General features: G+C 40.9%; 1 protein-coding gene across 1 annotated transcript in view; it reads right to left on the minus strand.

Moving 5' to 3' along the window:
- Nucleotides 1-15,042, minus strand: part of lrrc7 (leucine rich repeat containing 7) — a 78,672-nt gene that overhangs the window by 62,309 nt on the left and 1,321 nt on the right. The gene's annotated exons all lie outside the window — the stretch shown is intronic.

Consider the following 15,042-nt stretch of genomic DNA (forward strand, 5'->3'; position numbering starts at 1 on the left):
GTGAATGTAGCGGCACGGAGACCTGTATGGGTCAATTCTAAGTTGTGTAGACTAAAGTAGGGATGTTAAAATACCCGTCCAGCTCTCTCTCTCTCTCTCCTCTCTCTCTCTCTCTCTAAGCGACCTAGCTATCCTGGGGCATCTGCCAAGTACATGCTGCTTCTACCCTCACCAGCCACAGTACCGTTGACACACATCCACACTGTTAAACAGGACAGTGGCATATCCCAAAAAGCTGATGTGCGTAAAACCTTTGATGACACATGTCCAGAAGCCATCGGTGAGTGGGCTTACTGTACATAGAAAACAACGGGTGCTGGTGGTTTGATTCTCATCATATGCCACCGGTGTGTGTTGCCACATCTGTTTTTCACACACGTATTAGATCTTTCCTTCCGTTTTTAGCATACCTTACATTAAAATCTGTTTTTTCACAAGCTTAGCTGTTGTAATATAAAGGTTCCCATACAAGGGAATCTAAATGTTATGGGAGGACCTTTGAGCTCTGGCTTCGCATCCGTGTCCACCACACTGATGCTGCAAGATATATGGGCTGGAGTAACCTGACCAGGACGGTTTAGCTGACATTCATCAGCAGAATTTGAAATTGGGAATTTATGTTCTGCACATTCCAGGACGAACAAAGCAAATTATGTGGGTCACAGCACTGCACTGCAGATAGAAAATACACGCAACCCCGCATCCCTCGTATGTGAAACCTATTAATTCACCTGAGGGAGAGCTACAGTGAAATCTCACCGGGCGAAGGCAGTCACTGCTAAACTACTTGACAGACTTCGATGAAAGCTGGAATGTTGGAGAGATGATGCATCTTGATACTGCTCCACACCATCATTTCCCCTGTCACACCACCACATGACCACCATTCACCAGCAGTTACTATCAGTACCGGCGGACACCGCTTGCTGCAGAGCAGAGCAACCACAGACACCTTCCCTGTCTGGACACCCTGTCTGGAGAGACGGGAGGAAAACAGTCCGAGCGAGGAGGCTGCTCCGTGAGGATAAACTGGTGCGAAGCCCACGAGTCACGACAAAGAGCCGCTCTGGAAAACGTTTGCGCACGGTTGCCATCGCCGCAGCGACGTGGGCATCACAAGGCAAATTCAGGCCAGTCAGTCAAGGGTGAGACACTTCACTCCCACATACCTGGGTACCATCGAAATTCACCATCACGATTCACAGCGCTTGAAAGGAACATTCGCACGGATCGTATCTTGTTGTTGTAGAACACTATTTCATACTTACACTGATGAGGAATGAGGTGTAAGTTTTTACATCAATAAATACATCACTGCCACAAATGTGCTGTGGGACTGCACACAGTCTGTGCTTGCTGTTTGTCATACCCCGGCCCCTCCTCACCTCTCTGTGTCTCTCTGTCTTTCTTGCTGTAATGGTTTGAAACCAACATATCAGTTTAGACTTTAAAATCGACCCCCTCACTGAAGAAAAATAATATGCAAATGTGGGGTAACATTTGTAGCTCTACACACTACAGGTCAAAAGTTTTAGAACACCTCAATTTCTCCGGGTGTTATTTAAATGATCTAATTCATTGTCTCAGTGTTTCTGAAATTAAAGCATAGAACAAAAAGCAATTGGAGATTTTAAAAACAAGGGATCATGGAAACTTTGTATTGAAACGAATTTAATCTAAAGTTATGAGTCATTCAGCAGCCGAACACACTCGTAGCATTCTTTCTACAATGGAAATGAAACATTGGAAAGTTTCGTCACAGAACTGTTCCCCGAGTTCCCACAAATGTGTTGCACACGCAGGTTGCATAGCTTTCGCCTTCTGTCCAGTTCATCCCAAATCAGCTCGATGGGGCTTAAAGTCTGGAGACTGTGCTGGTCTTCCATCATGTGAAGCCACCGTCAGGTTCTTCTCTTCTAATGTCTTGGGTCATTACCTTGCTGTGGGAGGAGCCCCTGACCAACCAGTCTGTCTTCCTTTGTTACTTGCTTTTTTTCCTCACCTTTCTTATAGAAATGTACAGCACTACTTCTTGCAGTACAGTACTGTCCTAATAATGCATCAGAGGGTGTAGTAACACAGTTTGGTCCAACTTTGCCCTGTAGGAATAGTTTGCATTAACTTTCAAGACTTAATTTTCTTCATTTACAGGAAAGCTGTAAGTTACCCAATTTCTTAATTCCTGAAAAAGGCCTGTTTTCTATGACATTAACATAATTTTTCAGTTTTTGGTGACGTAAACTTATTTTTTTCAACACCTTGGGAGGTTTACTGCTGACCTTTGTACCTTTTAAAATTAGTAACTGGACTTGAACTGCTTACATTTCAGTAGAATCTGGAAAAATGGGGGAGTTCTATAGGTTAGGGAAAGGTTGTGATCTGGTTTAAATACAGAGAAGGTTCACAGTGACTTCAGCTACATGTTTATTTACATTTAACCAAGACCGCAATCTTTCCCCATTCTTAGCCAAAGTGTCTCTGTTGCCTAAACCTAACCACGGACGGGACTGTGGACGCCTGTGTGACAGCTGTGCGCTTAGTACACCCGCCATCCAACCCCAGCCACCTCCTGGCGACTCTGCTGTTGTTAACAGATGCAGTGCTTCATTCATTCAAAAAAATACATATCCACATTCCTACAAAATGTATTTGGTGTTGCAGTTAGCAGCATAGAAACATTGTTTCTGGGAGACAGGGTTCAATATTTTGATGATCGATTAACTGTATTTTAAGCAAAAATGCCCAATATTTGCTGGTTCCGGCTTCTCAAATGTGGAGACTTGCTGCTCTTCTTGTCTTACATGATAAGCCCACCTTGGGGTCAGGTAATTTGTGATGGCCATTTTAACCAATAATTTTTTGGAATTTTAGAGACTAAACAATTAAAAATTTCTTCCCCACATGACACAAGTAACTAATTTTGACTGTTAGTCTGTACTTTTCTCGATTCAATTTCCTAGTTACTGTACAAATTCACCTTTTACATTGCAACTGGTCAAACTCTTGTTTATGGTATCTCATCTTATACTGATTTGATTTACTGATCATTGAATTTGTTGCCCAGTACTACTTTCACAGTTTCAATACTGCTTCCAGTAAAACCGCCAACAGCCGAATGCTGTCTTCAGCCTCTATTGGAAGTGTATTTAGATCACTGCATAGTGAGTGCCGAAGGTAATGGTGTTCATATTTTAGATGAAATATCAGAAATATGTTTGCGGTTCTCGTAATATGCATTCATGCAATGATTATGCTTTTTGTGGTCACAGTATTTTAAATAAAAGCTCCCAATCCATTAATGAATCATTCAAGACAATATGTATCCTCATATATCCACCCATCCATCTTCCATCCATTTCCTATACCATCCAATCACTGTCATTGTACATATGGATAATTTCATAGTAGTTTACGGCGTAAAAGTGTGAAAACCAACGGAAAATCCAATATATTTCGACTAATATCAGGACATTCTTTACCACGGGTTCCCAACCTGAGGCTCAGGACTCGTCTAATGGATCAAAAGATGAATATGAGGTGTTGTGAGATGATTAATGGACAGGAAAGATGAAAAAAACACTGTTATGCTTGCTTTTTGGTTTAGAGAGGAAACTCACAAAACAGAGATATAAAGCCTGTGAAGGCGTTGTGATTGGTTACTTCTTCATTTATTAAAGGGCTACAAACCAAAAACATTGGGTTAGGGGTCAGGGGTGTTATGGTTATACCCCAAATCTAGATAGAAACGTTATTGTAAAGGATGTATAACGTTCAATCGCACCGGACAACTCAACTCTCTAAAAGAAAATATCAGCACCTAGTGTATAGTAGGTGCACGTGTCAACAGGCACAATTGCTGATAAGCCCTGCTAACCGCATTTTAAGGCAGCAGAACAGTCTGCCATGCTACAGCTGCCATGCAGGCAGTGCTAAGGACACCTACAGAGCCCATAAGACCTGTGGGAGCTGGCCTACATAAACTCATATACTGCACACTACAGAGAGAGAGAGAGAGAGAGAGAGAGAGAGAGAGAGAGAGAGAGAGAGAGAGAGAGAGAGAGAGAGAGAGAGAGAGAGAGTCAATGATGCAGCAAGCACCCAAGCTTAGACTCACACACATTTGTGAGTCTTTCTATACTTGTGAGGACCCCCAATGACACGATGCACTGTAGCCCCCCTAGCCTAATCCCAACCCCTAATTCTAACCATAGCCTTAGAACAGTCAATCTCAATACCCACACCTGAGATAGTTCCGCGTGGAAGCCTATCAGCGCTCGCCGGGACACACTCGGGTCCGTGAGGACATTGCGTCGTGTCGGCAAACAGACCCACCGTGGTTGGCACAGCTGAGCTCAGACGATTGGAAGGGGAACGAATACGTACCAACCATGCAGTGCTACAGTTACGATCACATGACAGTGAGAAAACACATATTCAGGAGATAAGAGGAGCAATACAATTAAAAAAAGACTTTCAATCGCGCTCTCTAGAGGCACAGGCACTGTATATAAAAGAGACACAATATGATATTATTTTGAATGAATTTTGAATTTTCTGTCTGATAAATTTTTCAAGGATTGAACATAGTTTTTTCAAAAACGTTTGATAAAAAGACATGTTATTTAATATTCATTTTGACATAGTCAGTTACGCAATTATCAGTCTCATTTGGAAGAACAGATTAACTGTCTGTGAGGTTCTGCCATAAGTCGTGATTGGACATGGACAGTGATATTCACGCTGAATCCAACATTTCATAACCTTCACCTTCTTTGTGTCTGTTGATTAATGGTGGTCCTAAAAAACGGCTGGTAGCTGCCCTAACAATTGTCTACTATCTGTAGGCACTTAAGTGCTCAAGTGCGGGTACTGGGACAGAGCCTAAGCCGTAACCTTCAAACAGTCCTTCGAGGAAGTTATGACCGGGCAAAATGTCCTCACAATGCGGAAATATCCCCGCTGCAGTGGTTTAAAACTGAAATTGGCCCTCACAAAGATAGCAATACAAGCCCACACACACACAGATTAGCAAAGTGATCGAAGGAAAAGATTTTCAGAGCTGGAAGTCCAACGGCGTTGAGACGAGAAAAACTCATAGTCAGCAATTCTCTCTCGCTCTCTCTCTCACACACACACACACACACACACACACACAGGCACACAAACACACACACACACACACACAATTCATAGAGTCACATGCAGCTACACACACTCAGTACACTCATACACATGCATGGGTGAGCACTCACTAGAGTCTAGAATGACAGAGTATAATGCACGCACGCACGCAAGCACGCACACGCACACACACACACACACACACACACACACACACACACAGGTCTGAGGTCTCCCCTCGGTCACATGTATGAGTGGACTATTATCATTCTCCATACATTGGTCCCTACAGTGAGGCCCGAGGCCTTGCTCAAATGTAAAGAAAAACACTGTCAAACACTATTATCGTACCACATCTCATCTCAGAGATGAACTCACGAATGGACAAAAAACCACTCAGCAGAGCGTCATTCAAATGCTGTTTACTGGGAGAAAATAAGACCTGTCACTTTTACATGGTATGCTGCTTGTAATATTGTTTGTCATACTGGAGTAATGATTGTCTGCAACGCTTGCGTGGTTTTATTACGCTCTACGGGGCATTTGCTGATATTCTACGCTTACAAGCAAAGTCACAGAGCAGTGAGTTGTGCCAAAAATATAATTTATCATCGTAAAGCATTATCTCTTTCAGTCCAATATAAAAATCAGACCTATTTTGACGTTAAAACACGACAACAGACCTTTTTTTTCCCCTCAAGATATTTTGACTCGTTATAACACAAAGAGCACAGGTGGGACCAATGAAGGCCTTAAATGATGGCTCTTGTCTATTTAGGTGGAATTCATACATTATTAATGATAATAGTCACATCTGCTATGAGATATCAACATGTCTTCCATGAAGAAAGTCTTCTACTGTGTGCATCTGGGTGAAGCGTTTATTCTTCTTTTAGGGGGGGGGAAGGAAGTGGTTTTAAATGACAGGAGGGATTTTTACAGTTACATCGGTGGAAAGTAAGTACACTTAAGTAAGTATAATTCCACTCCACTACATTTATATGACAACTTTAGTTACTTTTTGCAGATTCAGATTAAGCTGTTGCCAGACACCCCGATTTTTTGTGCACAAGCCAGAAAATACTGTAGAGTACCCAAAATAAAAAGGTTACTGTTCCTCAACCCTTTTGATTACAGACATGACCCTGGTGTCCTTTGAAATGTAACACTCAAAATTTTACAACCAAAAAGTCAGAGTGAGTAAAAGAGACACTGAACCAAAGTTACAGAGGCGCAAACATGGTAGAAGTGTAAGGTCTGTTGACCTCGCCAATTTTATTTTAGCATAACAAAGGGAATATAAGGCCTGCAGCACTACCTTCTATGCAGAAAGCAGTTTTGGGCCATAGCCACAAGTATGAACCAATCCTGTGTCAACAGCTGTTGCAGTGACATGAGGATCCTATAAAGCTTTGCAGAGGTAGAATCAGGAGACTCAGAGCTTTCAGACAATGTAGAATTTGTCAACGTTGTGTGAAGAATGAGTCCGGTACAGACCACGACACACCTAAAGTGGCACTTCCAAGGCCAAAGTGTCCCACAGCTGGGACGGTGTATTTTGATAAAAAAATATATAATCAACAAATAAATAATGGTGCATTATTAAAGATGAAGATAAGACTTTATTAATCTATCGTTATTCCCACCTTTACCGTCTAACATTTAAGAGATGTACACATTAATGCATCAATAATTATGATCTAATAAAGTAATGTACATTATTTTAACACAGGACAATCTGCATGATGAGTACTTTTACTTTGCGTACTTGGTAAGTGTATTTTGAGCTATTACTTTTGTACTAATTTTGAAACATGACTTTTCCTTGTAACAGAGTATTTCTACACTGCGGTATTGCTAGTTTTACCTGCTTAAAAGATCTGAGCACTTCTTATGACCACAGCCGCTCTCGAGAGGAGACCTATATCACCCTTTTGACTTTCGCTGCTGTCAAAGCCTCCATTACTGACTGCTGCTAAGGAGAGGATAGCCAATCATTTCTTTCCTCTGAGCCTAAAGAGAAGAGGCGTCGCGCCGGGTCTCCATTTTTCCTCTCCCGATCGTGGCGAGAGCAGCTCAGGTCTGGCACATTACATGACCCCACTGGTCCTCGTCATAGACTGAGCAGCGGTGGACTACTACTACTGCCGGCTTGCACAATCTCAGTGAAACAAACTTCATTTACAGCCATAATCTTCACACTTATAAAAGTTGCTGTTAGCCAAATTTTATGCATTAAACTTAAAGGATACATCTGGTGATGTGAACGAATTCCATGAAAGTACTAAAACTAATAAAGAATCCGTCCGGCTAATATTGTGTCGGCAGCCAAAGCCTGATGTAGCTTATGTCTCTGTGCCAATTGCTTCCATTGTTGTCCAAAACAAAACGAAACAAAAACCGCATCAATGAGCCACAGTGTTACACTTGGCGAAACGTTCTTTCACTGCCACGAACACACACGCTGTACTTTACTTCGTGTTGATCCCACATACACCGTCCTGCTGTCGGAAATACTCACAAGTGCACCATATCTGCATCTGTAAACAGTCCCCAGCGAGTAACATTCACTGAAATCTAAAGTGTCCAGCTATTTGAGAAAATAATTTACCCTTTTTTGAAAACTGAAACTAGACCAGTTTATACAGATTCGTGTCTTCATGAGGAATGAAATGGGCTGGGACTGAGAGCCACAGAGGAGAAGTCAGAAAGTACTGAGAGACGGGCCGTTAAATGTTGGTTTTGGTTTTGTCCTGGGTTTTGTTGACGGTGATGAAAAAAAATAAAGGAAAATGCCAGACTACTCCTTCGAGCAAGAACCTAAACATGTAAACACAGAGAGATGGGGACCAAAAAAAAAAAGCTGTCTCATTTGGACGATAAAATGCCGAAAAGCTGCAAACCCGAGTGAAGACGGAGACAGGCCATCTTTCAGTCTCTGCATGTCAGAAAGCCAGCGACAGCTCAGCTGAGACAGACAGAGCGGGGCAGGAGGCAGTTGCTGTCAACTTAGAAAGATCAGTCTACTGCTCTCAGCTTCACGCCCGTTCTTCTTCTTCTCTGCTTGTTAGTCTCTCTGTTCACTCTGCTGTTCCGCTTTTTAAACGTTTCTCTTTTGACTTGAGTCACAATTATCCCAAAATGATACAAAAGAAAATGAGGATACTACTAATTCTAATCAGATGTTCACTGCAATTAGAAGTGTCTGTTTTTATTTCCTGTTTTCCATCCATCTCATCTGTGTTCTTTCATAAATGTAGGTTGTGGTTATTTTTGCTACACTGAGATGATTATTATTATTAGACTCAGTGGGTTCAAATTACCTCCATGTTAAATGTTGCGGGTGTGAAAGGGATGAAGGGATTTTAAAGACTCTAACGGAGGATGCCCGGACCTTTGTCCCATTAAGAGGAGACTGGGTCGCCCACGGCAACACGACCAACCAGCACAGGATGCAGACAGACCCGCCTCCTCCTCCTACTCCTCCCGTCTCCTGGGAGACTGTCACACTTTGCATCCCCTCTCCAGGAATCATTGGATCAGTTCGGGCTCGTCATGTGTTTTTGGAAAGCCAACAATTCTTTTATTTGTACTTATATCAGAAATAGTACCGACCTGTCATGTCATTAAAGGCATCTGTATGGGACATGAAAATATAATGGACTATGGCCGATGGTGGAAGTACTCAGATCCTTTATTTATGTAAAAATACTCATTTACAAGCCAATAACACAGTAAAAGTATGTGGGAATGATCTGTAAAATGTACCTAAAGTATTAAAAGTGAGGGTACTCAATGAAGAAAAATGCCCCCTGTGACTGTGACTGTGCTATCATATATTATATCATTGATTATTATTATTCATGCATTAATGTAAAAGCTGGATTTCACTGTTGTGGTTAGTTGAGATGGAGCTAATCTTTAACTATTTTGTACAGGACTGCAACTAATGACTATTTTCAGTATGGATTAACCTGCTGATTATTTACTCAATTAACTGATTGACTGTCTGGCGAGGTGTAAGGTTTAATATGCAGAGCTAAATGTATATGTTCTCATATAGGCCCTAGGTCGGGGGGGGGCCTCAGAGGGGGCCTCCCAGTCTGAAGCGGGAGTTAATGCTTCGTGATTGAAACCATACGTTAGTGACATTTCTTAGGAAAACAACTGCCTTATTTAAGAGTTGGCGGTCCAGGCTGATTTTCAGAGCGGTCCATTGGCTTCACGCCCTCTCGGAAGCAGATCTGCAGATGTTTGATTTGACGCTGTGCTTCCTTGTTATAAACCTTTATATGCAATCAAGACGCTGTCAGCGGAGTCTCCTTCATCCTCTTCGCATCACCACATAATAAACTACACTGGCTTGTAAAACTTATGAAAACAACTACCCAGAGCCCAAAATGGCATTTTCACAATGCTTGGTTTATCTGACCAATAAATCCAAACCACAAGATTATTAAAAACAAATTAAACTTCTTACTGGAACCATGAAAAGTTCGAAATATTTACATGAAAAAGGACTTCAACCATTACCAAAATAGTTGCCAGTTTCCATTTTGCCATTTTCTGTCAATCGGCTCATTGATGCATTGACTAATCGCGTCGTCTCTACTTGTATATACTGTTGTGTAGTTTAATTTATTACAAAGCATCATATTTTACAAGGTGTTCATATATTTTCTAGGCAAAGATCTTCGTCTTTAAAGTAATAAGTCAATGAAGCTGTCAAATAATTGTAATGAAGTAAAAAGTACCATATTTCCGTCTGAACTATAGAGGAGTGGAAGTAGAGAGTGGCATGACAAGACTCAGGTACAAGTACATTAAAATTTGTACTTAAGCACGATACTTGCGTACATGTACTTAGTTACATTCCACCATGTTTTTTGACGCAGTACCAACTTCTGATCAAGTGATGCCTCATCCCCTCTTTACTAATGTGCTGCTCTTCTACTGTAACTTCTTCCTTAGAAGCGAAGCGCCCCCCACTGCGATGACTGGTTGTGAGTTGTTGTGTCGTGGATCTGTGCGCATCACGTCACTTGAATCCACTTCCTGTCCCCCTAGGCTGTTAACCGTCCAACATACTAAACAATGCCTGCGACAAAGCCTATCTGAGGCAGCTGCAAGGCCAGAATTTCAATGGACCCGCGGGTTGGCGTTGGGCTGCTTCACTTGCAGTTGGTTGCGGTAGATTTCTAAAACCCAGCATTAAAAGCAGTTTTAAGAAATGTATGTAATGGATTCAGATGTGTTCACTTACATCCTCTATCTGGAGCCTCCTCCATATCCACGTACGCACGATACACACTGACGACAGAATACAACAGAAGGCCTTACTTAGATCGATGCGACGGCTTGACACCTCTCTAACTGTTGAGGTCATAAGGATTTGGGGATTTAAGGATGTGGTCACGGGTTGAGAGAAGGACCTAATGCTGGGCCAGTTCTCACCAGGTTGTGCAAGCGGGAAACACGAAGACAACACAGAGGCAAACAAAACGGCAAACGCATACACACACACGCGCACACACACACACACACACACACACAACACACACACATACACACACACAAACCTAGCAAATTCAGCAGAAACACGGGGTCACACCGTATGACACACTGCACATGTGTGAAAGACCCAGCTATTTACACACACACACACACACACACTGAGCCTACTGTATAGTGTGAAACACCTTGCGACAGTCCTGCCGGGTTGTTCAACAACTGCTTCGGGGTTTTTTTTTTCCCAAACTGTTCATTTGTTCATTATCACGAAACAAGTACAAGTACATCCACCGTATTACGCACATCCAAACAGCTGTTCCTTTTGTTTTCTTTGTGAACCAGCAGTGAGGTGCATATATGCCCTGACAACCCCAAACTTGGCACATCCCAGCGACAATATCTTGGCTTCATTTTGTCCTTGTCAGTGACAGGTCATCCTCTTTAGCGTTCTTGTTGCTGTCACAATGAATGAAGGGAGATTTTTTTTTTTTTTTTTTTTGTGACAGAGAAATACCAGAAGCTCCGCAACCTGTCCCTTCACTGTGTCACGGGAAAGAAGCTGCCTGGTGAGCTACAGCTGTGCCACTCGAAGCCCGAGGAATCACATAACACCCGCTGCAATGGGCATATTGCACTTTGGGGTATAATGCTGGCAAAGAACGAAAACAATGGAAGTATGTCTCAACAATAATAATGACAAAGACAATAGGAGATTGGCTGGGGCTTCTTAATAGACTGGTCGAATTCTGCAGAAATAACATCTGTGGTTTGTTTTCCGCCTCACAAAATCCGTTCACTCTTAGTTTGTCTATGAGGCAACCTAAGCGGAACAAATCAGAGTTAATATACAAACTGTTTGAGTCAATAATCAAAGTGTCCTGATTTTTTTTAAATAAAAGAAATTCTCATTTAGATTATAAAGTGTCAGAAAATAGTTTAAAACAGCTGATCGCAAGTTCCCAGAACCCAAGGTAGATGTCTTCTAATGTCTTCTTTTATTCAGCAAAAAGTCCCAAACCCCAAATATATTCAATTTACAATGATGTAAAACAGCAAAAAAAGAAGAGCTGAAACCAGAGAATGTTTGATGTTTGATGTCTTTGCATGATAAAAGATGTCAACAATAATGTGATTATCAAAGTAGTCGATAGCTAATGTGATTAATCGATGAATTGTTTTTGAGTTTTTTTTTAAAGCAAGCACTTCTGTAACTGAACTGAAGATTGCTTCACGCAAGCAAAACCTGACGCATTCTACACAAAGACATATATAATACACCTTAAAGTGACCCTCAAAAGCGAAAACTGGCCCCGGAAGGAAGTTCAATATTTCCCACCAGATCTCATTTTCCCTTTTCAGACTGTGCAGAAAATGGGTCCACAATCTGTAATCTGAGCCGAAAAAATTATGTCACCCTGGAGAGAACAATGTGCATGATGCAACCACGGCAACACAGTCACTGAGACTGGAGAAAGGGACAGAACGGATGCTCTCATAAGAATCTGTACTGGGAGTAAAGGAAAAAAAAAATAAAATCACATTAAACCGCTTCAATGAACAAAATGAGTGAGATAAATTTATCCTCTGAGAGACTAGTTTGGAACAGTTTCATGCAGCCTGTGTGAACCTACAGTACAGAACGTGCCGTGACCAAGAGGATAATGTTTCTGTCTGTTCCTCCTTCCTCGCTCCTCTACTCTCCTTTCTGCTCTTTTCTGCCTCTCTAAAATCATGTCAAGGCTCCCTTACGTGGATTTGTTTTAAGAAAATGCAGCAGAATTGTAGTGTGTGTAGTTTATGCTTGGAGGTAGGCACTGCTTAAAGTCTCACTCCCCCTGAATTCAAACAGAAATTCGCTCCCTGCAACTAACGATTATTTTTATTACCGATTTATGTGCCGATTATTTACTTGATAAATCAATTTGGGTCCATACAAAGTAGGAAAATAGTGAAAAATTCCCATCAATATTGCGCAGAGCCCGAGCAGATGTCTTCAGATGTTCTGTTTTGTCTGGCAAACTGTCCAAAACAAAAATATATTCAGTTTGTAATTATTTAAAAGAGAAAATCCTCATATTGGAGAAGCTGGAATCACAATTTTTTTTTTTGGCATTTTTTGCTTAAGAAATGACTAAAAACTCCATAATTGATTATCAGACTGGTTGCAGATTAATTTTCTGTGTTAACCAGCTAATTGTTGCAGCTTAATCCTGCAGCATGACTCCCTTCTCTGCTGTCCATCCATAAGCTCAGTATTTGCAGTATCACAGTCATCATTTTGTCAAAATATGGCAAAATACACTGCTTCCATTCTGAGCAATTGCCTTCTTTAAACTCCAAAGCTCTGCTGACAGTCGCAGTTTTGGTCATCATCTGGGAAAAATATGACTGGAGAAAGACTGTTTTCTCTGTGAAGTGGCTCAATAAAGACTCATTAAATTCAAATGGACTCCTCAACACCTTCTTCAGCATCATCGCTGCCATCTCCACATCTGACAGTGCCAACATATCACAACCATAGCAACTGTTTTCATCATCATCCTCCGATAAAAAATCACAATTAGTCTCCTCAGCATAATACACACTGCAGATGTAATGGTATCTCTGTCCCCCTTCCCTCGCTGGGTCTCTTTCCCTTGGCCCATCACCATGACGATGGGAGCCAGTACCATGGATACAATCACTAGGCAACCAGCAGCATCAACAGCAGCAGCAGCAGCAGCAGCAGCAGCAGCAGCAGCAGCGTCCTGTCAGAGCTGTAGTCGAGCAACAGAGTGAGTCTGAGCCAACCTTCCTGCTCTAGCTGCGTGCAAGTTCGTTCTTTGAAGAGGAAATGTATTTATTGTGTGTTGGATCTGAAGCCTTTTACATTACACTCAACACTGCGGGTGCTTAATTTAGACCAACATTAAAGGACTTACACTACTCAGTACATCTATAGTTAGACAAAAATGGAAAATAATGTGGGTAAATGTGTATATCTGGTTAGACTGATGCATTTTTATACATTTATATATATATATATATACATATACAGACAGATAGATAGATAGATAAAATGTGTTTATGTATGTATGTGTACACTGATCAGCCACAACATTAAAACCGATAACTGATATAAACCAGTGTATATATCAGCATTTTTACAACATTTACCACCACTAGTGACTCAATTAAGGACACTGCTCCTCTTTCTCAATCTCTCTATGCCTTAATCTGTCATAAAAGGGAACCACCAAAAACCAGAGAAATGAAGCACCAAATCTACGGTACAACCATAAATAATTAAATACTCCATTAGAACTGCAGGTAACAATTATTTTCATCATCAGTTAATCTGCCGATTATATTCCCAATTAATAGATCATTCATTGAGTATATAAAATGCCATGAAATACTGAAAAATAACAGTCAGAATCCCCTGAAGCTCAACATAACATCATTAAAATTATTCGTTTCATCTGACCAGCAGTCAAAATCCAAAGATATGCAGTTAACCATAACATAACATGGCAAAGAAACAGAAAATCCAAACATCTGAGAAGCTAGAACGAGAGACTGATTTGTATTTCTGCCTGAAAATAATTACTTCAACACTGAATGGATTGTTAGAGTAGGTGTCGATTCATTTTCCTAAAGAGACCACAGATACCTTGAACCAAAAAGTACTCCATTACAAATAAAACTCCTGCATTCAAAATCTCACTTAAGTAAAAGTAGATAAGTTCGTAAGTACTTGCCAAATGGCCCCTTTCAGAGTGTAACATATAAGATTGTTATTACTTATGTATTAACATGTGAGTTACAGTTGAAGTTGGTCCTTGTGGAGCTGATTTTAAAGTTTTTGAAAACAATTTGATTTTTGTTAAAAACAAGTTGAAACATTCTGACAACACTCTCAGATTATTTTTCACTTTAGAAAAATAGGAAAATAAAACTTTAATAACTCAATTTCAGACTAAACTGACTCTTTTTTTTTGTCACTAAACAGAACATCATGTTTTACAAGGTCATCGTGAGTTTTTTATGAAAAATCATCTGCAAAATAACTAGTACTGTAGCCACAGTGGAGAATGTACATCTAAAAGGGCCATAAAGGACTCTTGCATGATATGGAAACAGTTAGGTAAAGCACACGTAGCTCAGAAAGTACTTGAGTAAATGTACTTGGTCACATGCCACCAATGCCACTGGAGCACATTTCTACCGAGTAATTTAATACTTTTTTTTTTTTTTTTTTTAATGCTGGTGGAAAACCCAGTCCCAGCAGTCACTTTAGAGTCTGCAGAAAGTAACTAGCGAGTGTGCTACGTCTTTAAGACAACTGCAAGACAAAGACATACATTATATGCGCAAAGAAAGAGGTGGCAAAGCATATATCTCGGAAATGGGGCAGATTATTCTAAAATC

This window comes from Xiphias gladius, chromosome 6 (genome assembly GCF_016859285.1).
Source record: "Xiphias gladius isolate SHS-SW01 ecotype Sanya breed wild chromosome 6, ASM1685928v1, whole genome shotgun sequence".
In the NCBI taxonomy this organism is placed as follows: domain Eukaryota; kingdom Metazoa; phylum Chordata; class Actinopteri; order Istiophoriformes; family Xiphiidae; genus Xiphias; species Xiphias gladius.